The following is a 10,588-nucleotide window of genomic DNA, read 5'->3' as shown; positions in this document are numbered from 1 at the left end:
TGGAAAAATGGCCAAGAGGTCATTGAAAGGGGTTTAGGCAGAAACCCTTCTGCCCTGTGTGGGGGGCCCGGTTTAGTCCTTGCTCTGGGGCCCTTACTTCTCCATGTACGCCACTGCAGAGAGAATATACAAGAGAAGAGCACTACAACTCTCAGCATGTCCATTACTATAGGCAGTGGTGTACATAGACAAGTAAGGGCCCATAGCAAGGATCAAACCAGGTCCCCCCCACAGGACAGAAGGGTTTCCGCCTAAGCCCCTTTCAATGACCCTTGGGCCATTTTTTCCACTGACTCATTTGCTAAAAGTTATTCCTTGAGGGTAGAGTCCTGACCAAGTTTTCACCTCCAGTAGAAAAAGGGTTGATCCCAACTGGGTTCCCTCTTGCCCCGGGCCCCAGGTGGGATCGCATGGTCTGCCGCTATGGTAGTTATGCCCCTGACTACAGAACATCAGAGGACATTTCAGAGAGAAGGTATGAGAAAACTACAACCCCCAGCATGTTCAGTCTATTATTATTGGGTATCAGGGGACGTTACAGGATGAGGTATAAGAGGAGAGAAAGAGAACTACAACTCAGATGATATTTCAGGGAGGCAGTTAAGAGGGTAATACAGCTCCCAGCATGCTCAGGCCGGTATTATGGAAAAACAGATGATATTTCAGAGAGGGGGTAAAACAGAGGACTACAACTACCAGTATGCTCAGGCCAGTATTATGGGATAACAGAGGATATTTCAGAGAGGGGGTATATGAGGAGAGGACTACAACTCCCAACATTCCCAGATCATCATTATAGGATAGATGATATTTTAGGGAGGTTGTATAAGTGAAAAGGACTATGGTTATGTCAAGAATCTAGCTGAATTAGGAAACTGACTCCTGATGTGGATCGCTATTGCAGTGTCCTCCTTTCAAACAGCTATTCCGGCAACTTTGTTCAGCATGTGCGGTGGCAGGCGCAGCACTATGAAGTGACTTTTGCACTGTGGCATTAGAAGAATTTTGATATCTCTGACCTTTACTCTAACCAGACTGTCTATTACTCTGTAATTCCTCTAGCACCGTTCTATGGAAACAGTAGGTTTAAAGAGCACACTAAATGCTTGAAATAAATTCTTTATTAACTTCAACTTCTCTTCATATATAACACTGCCGCCTCCGCAGCAGATAGTCCATGTATAGTCGTGGCCAAAAGTTTTGAGAATGACACAAATATTAGTTTTCACAAAGTTTGCTGCTAAACTGCTTTTAGATCTTTGTTTCAGTTGTTTCTGTGATGTAGTGAAATATAATTACACGCACTTCATACGTTTCAAAGGCTTTTATCGACAATTACATGACATTTATGCAGAGTCAGTATTTGCAGGGTTGGCCCTTCTTTTTCAGGACCTCTGCAATTCGACTGGGCATGCTCTCAATCAACTTCTGGGCCAATTCCTGACTGATAGCAACCCATTCTTTCATAATAACTTCTTGGAGTCTGTCAGAATTAGTGGGTTTTTGTTTGTCCACCCGCCTCTTGAGGATTGACCACAAGTTCTTAATGGGATTAAGATCTGGGGAGTTTCCAGGCCATGGACCCAAAATGTCAACGTTTTGGTCCCCGAGCCACTTAGGCTACTTTCACACTAGCGTTCGGGGCTCCGCTTGTGAGCTCCGTTTGAAGGCTCTCACAAGCGGCCCCGAACGGATCCGTCCAGCCCTAATGCATTCTGAGTGGATGCGGATCCGCTCAGAATGCATCAGTTTGGCTCCGTTTGTCCTCCGCTCCGCTCAGCAGGCGGACACCTGAACGCTGCTTGCAGCGTTCGGGTGTCCGCCTGGCCGTGCGGAGGCAAACGGATCCGTCCAGACTTACAATGTAAGTCAATGGGGACGGATCCATTTGAAGATTACACAATATGGCTCAATCTTCAAACGGATCCGTCCCCCATTGACTTTCAATGTAAAGTCTGAACGGATCCGTTTGCATTATCATGAACAAAAAAAATTTTTTTTTTTTTTTTTTGTTCATGGTAATGCAAACGGATCCGTTCTGAACGGATCCAAGCGTTTGCATTATAGGTGCGGATCCGTCTGTGCAGATACTAGACGGATCCGCACCAAACGCAGGTGTGAAAGTAGCCTTAGTTATCACTTTTGCCTTATGGCACGGTGCTCCATCGTGCTGGAAAATGCATTGTTCTTCACCAAACTGTTGTTGGATTGTTGGAAGAAGTTGCTGTTGGAGGGTGTTTTGGTACCATTCTTTATTCATGGCTGTGTTTTTAGGCAAAATTGTGAGTGAGCCCACTCCCTTGGATGAGAAGCAACCCCACACATGAATGCTCTCAGGATGCTTTACTGTTGGCATGACACAGGACTGATGGTAGCGCTCACCTTTTCTTCTCCGGACAAGCCTTTTTCCAGATGCCCCAAACAATCGGAAAGAGGCTTTATCGGAGAATATGACTTTGCCCCAGTCCTCAGCAGTCCATTCACCAAACTTTCTGCAGAAGATCAATCTGTCCCTGATGTTTTTTTGGAGAGAAGTGGCTTCTTTGCTGCCCTTCTTGACACCAGGCCATCTTCCAAAAGTCTTCGCCTCACTGTGCGTGCAGATGCGCTCACACCTGCCTGCTGCCATTCCTGAGCGAGCTCTGCACTGGTGGAACTCCGATCCCGCAGTTGAATCCTCTTTAGGAGACGATCCTGGCGCTTGCTGGACTTTCTTGGACGCCCTGAAGCCTTCTTAACAAGAATTGAACCTCTTTCCTTGAAGTTCTTGATGATCCTATAAGATTATTTGATAAAACATTAACACATGGTTAAATATTCAGTTGATTACTCAGCATTTGCGTTTAAAACTTCAAGGATTGGCAATACAGTAATTTACATACTGTAGTTGTATAATTCTTAGTAAATCACAAGTACAATGTGTTCTGCTTTTAACATTTTTGATCTAACAAAGTAAATGTCACTGAGGTAAAGGGAGGTTATAAGTTACTTAGAAATTTTAAAAAATCCTCCTAAAACTTGAATTAACTTATAGTGTTCTAATAACTTAAAGGGCTTCTGTCACCCCACTAAACTCATTTTTTTTCTGTGCACTTATAATCCCTATCCTGCGTTATTTCTATACATTATGTTATTAATCATTTTCGTTCAGTAGATATGTCAAAAAACGTACTTTTATGATATGCTAATTACCTGTCTACCAGCAAGTAGGGCGTCTACTTGCTGGTAGCAGCCGCAAAAAACCGCCCCCTCCACCTGTTGATTGACAGGGCCAGCAGCGATCTCCTCCTCCGGCTGCCTATGTCTGCATTTCAAAAATCGCGCGCCTGAGTTGATTCGGCGCAGGTGCTCTGAGATAAGGAGGCTCGCCTCCTCAGCACTCCCTCAGTGCGCCTGCGCCGATGATGTGACCGAAAGAGAAGACGTCATCGGCACAGGCGCACTGAGGGAGTGCTGAGGAGGCGAGCCTCCTTATATCAGAGCGCCTGCGCCGAATCAACACAGGCGCGCGATTTTTGAAATGCAGACATAGGCAGCCGGAGGAGGAGATCGCTGCTGGCCCTGTCAATCAACAGGAGGAGGGGGCGGTTTTTTGCAGCTGCTACCAGCAAGTAGACCTGTCTACTTGCTGGTAGACAGGTAATTAGCATTATAAAAGTACGTTTTTTGACATATCTACTGAACGAAAATGATTAATAACATAATGTATAGATATATCGCAGGATAGGGATTATTAGTACACAAAAAAAAATAATGAGTTTAGTGCGGTGACAGAAGCCCTTTAACTGTTAAAGGGGTTGTGCAGCAATTTATATTGGTGATCTATATTGATCGTCAGGATAGGTCATCAATAAATGATCGGTGGGGGTCCGACACACTCCAATCCTGCCGATCAGCTGTTTGATAAGGAGGTGGCGCTCACATGAATCTGATTGGTTGCTAGGGGAAACTAAGCCAGTTAGACTTTACACCAGTTTGATAAATCTCCCCCAATGTCATTTGCTATTACATAAAGGTCTAGACCTAAATGCTAAGGCCTAGTTCACACGAACGTATGGCTTTTATAGTTTTTTGCGGTCCGTTTTTCACGGATCCGTTGTTCCGTTTTTGAGTTCCGTTGTGTTTCCGTTTCCTTTCCGTTTTTCCGTTCCGTTTTTCTGTATGGCATATACAGTATACAGTAATTACATAGAAAAAATTGGGCTGGGCATAACATTTTCAATAGATGGTTCAGAAAAAACGGAACGGATACGGAAGACATACGGATGCATTTCCGTATGTGTTCCGTTTTTTTTGCGGACCCATTGACTTTAATGGTGCCACGGAACGTGATTTGCGGCCAAATATAGGACATGTTCTATCTTTCAACGGAACGGAAAAACGGAAATACGGAAACGGAATGCATACGGAACACATTCCGTTTTTTGCGGAACCATTGAAATGAATGGTTCCGTATACGGACTGTATACGGAACACAAAAAAACGGCCCGTACACCCGCAAAAAAAACGTTCGTGTGAACTAGGCCTAACACAGTATCTACCATGACTACATCTTGGGGTAGAGCATTAAATAGTTTAACTACCCTAATTTTAAAGAATCCTTTTCTGTATTGATGTAAAGAATGTCCCCTGGTTCTTTGTAAAGTCCTTGGAATGAAATCATGTGTCAGTTCTTTGTATTGACCACAGATTTATTTGTGTACATATAAATTAGATGACCTTTAAGATGCTTTTTTTTAGTAAGCTAAACAAGCCAAATTTTTTAAGCTTCTCACTTTAGGGGCCCATGCACATGACCGTATGTATTTTACGGTCTGCAAAAAATCCGGATGACGTCTGTGTGCATTCCATATTTTGCTGAACGGAACAGCTGGCCCCTAATAGAACAGTCCTATTCTTGTCCGTAATACGGACAATAATAGGACATGTTTGATTTTTTGGTGGAACGGAAATACGGGCATACGGAAACGGAATGCACACGGAGTAACTTCCGTTTTTTTTTTTTGCGGACCCATTGAAAAGAATGGTTCCGCATACTGTCCGCAAAAAAAACGGAACGGACATGGAAAAAAAATACGTTTGTGTGCATGAGCCCTAAGAGAGACCTTCCATCCCAGTTAATAATATGGCTGCCCTCCTTTATACCATTTTAGCTCTCCTTTGTCCTTTATGGCATGTGGAGCCAGAAAAGAATCCCATATTCAAGGTATGGCCTTAGGGGGATTTAAAAAAGGTGTTTTATTACATTAGAAGTGCTGTTTTTTCTCTTTTTATACACCTTAAACTCACATTATATTTTTTAGCTACTGCTTGACGTTGAATTCTGCTGTCCTTTTCTTGTTCTGATGTCTCAATTTTACCGATATGCAGCAATATGAAGATGATACAATAGTTTATAAATTACAGAACTTGGATCCAGTAACCATGGATGAATGCACTGTTGGCTGGGGGCTTTATCAATATTTCATTTGCTGAGACACAGTTGTACTTCTTTTGTTAATCTAGTAATATTAGACCGAGAACCTTGACTGCTGCCCCCCCTAAATGATTTCTGGTACTGGCAGCTCACTTGTGAACACAGATAAGACGTACGATTATAAAGGGGTTGCTCGGCCTTGCAGCCAACAACCCCTATTGTCATATCTAGAGAAGAGCGAACTTTACAAAAATAAGATTTGGCTGCTTCACCAAATTTCATGAAGGAATTTCCCTTGTGATGAATTACTTTGTCACAAAGCGCATTTCTTTGTAAGTAGTGGGTGAAATGACAGGGAACGGCGATCGAGCCAACCCCCGTTATTAAACCCCTCAAATGCCAAGTTCATCACTGATTGCGGCATCTGAGATGAAAATTTAGGGTTTTAGGAGTTAATCAGTAAAAAACAAACAAGAAAATTACTCACTAGAGATGAGCGAATTTCTCAAAAATTTGATTCGGTCGGTTCACCAAATTTTCCAAAAAGATTTGATTCGATCCGAATTTCTTCTTGGCGAATCTCGTTAAAAACAGCTTTTTCCTGCCTGCAAAGAGCCTGTATAGTGGTGTAGAACAATGTGCCTTTCAGAAACACGCATAGGGAGTCTGCTGTGGTAGTGAAACAATACTGTGAGTCAGAATGACACGCAGATGACAGGCATCAAATCACTGAACACTTCATAGGCCAAAACTAACCAAATAACTGAAGTGTTACAGGTCAATGTTAGGGCCAGGTATAAAGAACCGTGCAGAGGCCCAAGATCCTACTATAGCTTGAAAGAGCGCACTCCTTTTACACCATCATCAGCTGATTCCACATAGATTTCTACAGAACCTGTTCTATTAAATGCTTATACAAGTAGAGCCCCCCTGACAGAGTGGCGAGGGTGTCAGCAGTAAGTTTGTGTTGACGTTGCTGATTATTTTGCCTTTACTTTGATCCATCTGAACAATAGCCCCCAAAAAACAGATCCTGTCTGTTGAGCTTCTGCCTTCACTCGTGGTGAGCTGGCAGCAGCATAAGGAGACCACAGAGTGGCGCAGTGACATAGTGGTGAGCTGGCAGCAGCATGAGGAGACCACAGAGTGGCCCAGGGACATAGTGGTGAAGTGGGGGGCAATACTAGTACCAGATGAAGATGGTGGGTGGCACAGGTGTTTGGCATCAGAATAGTAGCTGAAGCAGGTAGCCAGAAGAAACAGGTCTCTTTTGACAAAGTTTAGGTGTGGCACCATGGATGATCTAGTCTGATGCATCAGGCAATGGTCTGTGGAAATCCTGGCTGATCCCCACCTGATTCATCTTCACAAAGGTCAGTTTCTCCACATTTTGGGTGGACGGGTGAGTTCTCCTTGGGGTAACTATGGCCCCCGCCACACTAAACACTCGCTCTGATGCCACACTGCTCCCCGAGCAGGAAAGCTTGTCCAGGGTAAACTCGACCAGTTGTGGCCACAAATTGAGTTTGGCTGCCCATTAGTCCAGGGGATCTTTGATATGCTAAAACCTGCTGGTTCAGGTTCTGCTCCATGTCTACCTGCTGCTTGTGAGTAGTTTCTTCAGTAGGCGGGTGAAGAAAGCTTCTCATCAACTCTAGACTTAAGTTGCTGCTGTTGGAGCTGGTACTGCTCCTGCCATCCCATCCCCCCAGCAGCATACTAAAAAAAATGACAATAAAGGGAGGAAGGTGATGAATAAGTTTTTCACGCAAGTAACTTAGCAACACTCTAAGGGATTTCAGACAGAAAGTAGGAGTTTCTCATCGTCTGGCTTGAAACAGTAGCTTGAAATATTGCAGCAAGTTTCCTCAGCCCTTGCGGAGCAAAAATTCCAAAGACACCACAGGCTATGGACGTCGAGAAGCTGATAGTCCTTGTGCAGGACAGGCCCTACCTATGGGATTTCTGTTGTGCAGAGTACCAGGACTGCTATAAGAAGGATGCGGCCTGGTTGGAGGTAACACAACAGCTATTCGCCACCATCTGGCAGAAAACCCAAGGGCAAAGTCGTCATAATTTGAGTAAGTAGACAATGTATACATGTTTGATTCTTGCTGTCCTCCTTCAGTATGTAGTCCATGTCATATGTTTATCCTCCCTAGTATGTAGTCCATGTCATACGTTTATCCTCCCTAGTATGTAGTCCATGTCATACGTTTATCCTCCCTAGTATGTAGTCCATGTCATACGTTTATCCTCCCTAGTATTGTCACTACCAGAGCTTTGAGACGTTCTCACAGCTCTGTTTCTCCACCCCTGTGATGATGTCACTACCAGAGCTTGGAGGAGTTCTCACTGCTCTGTTTCTCCGCCCCTGGGATGAGGTCATTACTTTCTGTTTCCTTCCTCCCAGCTGTTCCTCCTATGTTTGATTTCTCTGCCTTTAAATCACCCCTCCTCCTTTGTAGAGTGTGGATTATATTTCTCATTTGAGTTGTAGCTCTTGCTTGAGTATCTTCACTTGTAAGCTATCATTTCACTGGACCTGTGTTCTGCTGCAGCAAGTACTCCGGATATTGCCACCTGTCTTTGGATCCGTCTTCTCTGCTGCTGCAGCCCCTTCAGCTAAGTGTGCAGACATTGTAGTGTATCTGTTTGTTTTATGACCGGATCCGAGGCGACCACGGTTCCCTCCATATACTGAGCAGGGCACCGGTGGCCGTGCCCCTTCCACTATTGTAGTGGTTACAGTGGTCATCAGTCTTAGGTACGCGGGCATGCCTCGTTCCACCATTAGGATCCGGGTATGTGCTTAGCAGCATAGGGAGAGCTTTGAGGGTCTGACAGGGGTCACCCTTTATCCTCCCTAGTTTGGGTCCGGTCAGTGGCTCTATTTTCTGTGTATGCTCTAGTTGCTCACATTCAGCTGTGACAAGTATAGGGGCCAGGTAATATGTAATCCTCTGTCAATTTTTATATTTGCCTACATTTTCATTTCTTCTCTTTTTATTACAAGTTGAAGAGGTCAAGAATCGTTGGCGGAGCTGCCGAGACCAATTTCGCAAGAAACTCAAACATCATGGACATAGTGGTTCCGCCCCACCCAAAAAAAAGGCCTTATATATTTAAGGAGCAGCTGATGTTCCTCTCTAAAGTCATGGAGCTCCATGCGTAAGTACATTTTACACACTGGCTACTACATGTTAGGCTAGATGTACACAACAACATTTTTTGGGTGACATTTTGTCCCACCACTGTGGCGTGACAAATTTTATACAGAGAGTCTATGGTGTTGCACTGCAACATGCAACATGCTGCGACAGCAACACAACAGTAGTAAAAAATTCATCCAAGATGTAATTTTCTGCGAATGTGGCGTCGCATTTGCAGCATGTTGCATTTCGCAGTACAACACCATAGACTTTCATTATAAAATGTGTTGTGCCATATTGGTGTGACATCAATGTTGCACAACACATTTAGTCGTGTAGCTGTGCCCTATGTGTCGCCTGACTAGGGCTGAAACCATGAGTCGATTAGATTGAGTAATTAGACCTCAACAATTCCTTGTTGTAAATGTTTTGCATTGATGATTATTTTGTGTCACGTGACCACGGAGTGGGAGTGAAGTGTTTACAATACTCACCTTTCCAGCAGGGTGCCTCTAGACACTCAACGGCACATCCATGGTCCTGCGCTGCACTGACCTCCTGACCTACGCATGCCGTGATCTGATGCGCTGTGTGACATCAGGCGCAGAGCAGCACAAAACTATGGAGTGTAGCGGTTGGCCCTGCTGGAAAGGTAAGTTGGTGAAAGGTGGGTGCGCAACTAAGGCCAATCGCATGGAGTACACGGCATCATAGCAACCAATGACACTGTGCACTCCGGGTGTCAGGAGGAGCAGGGCAGCAGAGATTATGGCAAAAGGGTGGACAGCTGATGGCACAGAGGGGGGAGAGCTGAAGCCACTGGGTGAACGGAGACAATGGGCCGGGGGGGAACTGATGCACTTGGGCTGATAGCACAGGGTGGAACAAAGGGTGTTGGGAACTGATGGCAAGGGTTCTGATTTTTAATTTTTTTTGGGAAAAAGGTATATTAATTTTTTTTGTTCTTATTACATTACTTGATTATGAAAAGTTACATGATAGAATACTCAATTGCTTCAATAATCGTTTACTGCAGCACTACGCTCAACTGATTGTCGGCTGACACATGTTGTCGGGTATACCTAGCCGAAATCTGTGAACACTGTAGGTAGACTATGTAGGTACTGTGATTGTTAACAATTTAAAAATGTCTAATGTCATAGTAGTCGTTAGAAATCATTTCCTTTCCTTCTTTATTTATCAAAAGTAGTTGAAGAACATGACAAGTGGAATAGGAATTGTGGTTATTGCCACCTATGATACTTTTCATTTACACAAGCTAATTCATATGTATTTTATGTCATGTAGTACTATGTGACAAATGTATTATGCTCATGATAGGAATATGTGCAATGAATAATTATAATCATAAATATTGTTCTTATAGTAATGTTTATTTTTTATTCTATTCTTTGAAGAATGGAGGACAATCTAGAGGAAGAGGAAGGGGAAGAGTCTGCACCCCAGCTTTCCAGTGCATGTGAAGAAGAGGCGACCACTGGGGCTGGGCAGATTGAGAGTGTGCCTGGACCCACCCCTGCAACATCCAGGCCTGCAGCTACATCCGCAGCAGATTTCCTCTATTTGGCTCTACCCAGCCGGCCCAGACGCCGGCCAATGCCTCCTGCCGAGACTCATGTTAATATGCAAGTTCTATATTATTTATCTAGAGCCCGGCAGGAGGATCATCACGATCTGTTTGGCCGGAGTCTGGCCTATTTTTTGCGCCAGCTGCCTCCAGAACGATTAATGCGAACAACCCTACAGAGATGTTTATTTCCCTCGAAAATTTGCACCTCCATGGGCACATGTTTTGCCCTCCGCCAATGCATCAGCCCACACAGGGTCCACAACATTTCCGTCCTCCCAGGGCTCATTATGGCCCACCTATTCCACAATATTGGCCCCACTATCAGGGGGAATCGAGCTATGCCCACCATGTGCCCCCCTCTTCTCAAACAGGGCCATCGCAGTACTCTGGGACCCATTCCCAAACTGGCTACCCTGCCTCTCAGCATCA

General features: G+C 44.4%; 1 long non-coding RNA gene across 1 annotated transcript; it reads left to right on the top strand.

Annotated features, from left to right (window-relative positions):
* The first annotated feature begins 7,406 nt into the window (after positions 1–7,406).
* LOC120979578 lies at positions 7,407–10,286 on the top strand. The gene is made up of 3 exons (XR_005774323.1): positions 7,407–7,497; positions 8,433–8,587; positions 9,987–10,286. It is a non-coding gene; the product is annotated as an uncharacterized LOC120979578 (long non-coding RNA).
* Positions 10,287–10,588: the final 302 nt, after the last annotated feature.

This window comes from Bufo bufo, chromosome 9, assembly GCF_905171765.1.
Source record: "Bufo bufo chromosome 9, aBufBuf1.1, whole genome shotgun sequence".
NCBI classification, from domain to species: Eukaryota; Metazoa; Chordata; class Amphibia; order Anura; family Bufonidae; genus Bufo; species Bufo bufo.
The sequence above is the reverse complement of the archived record's forward strand: the minus strand, read 5'-3'. Positions and strand labels throughout refer to the sequence as shown.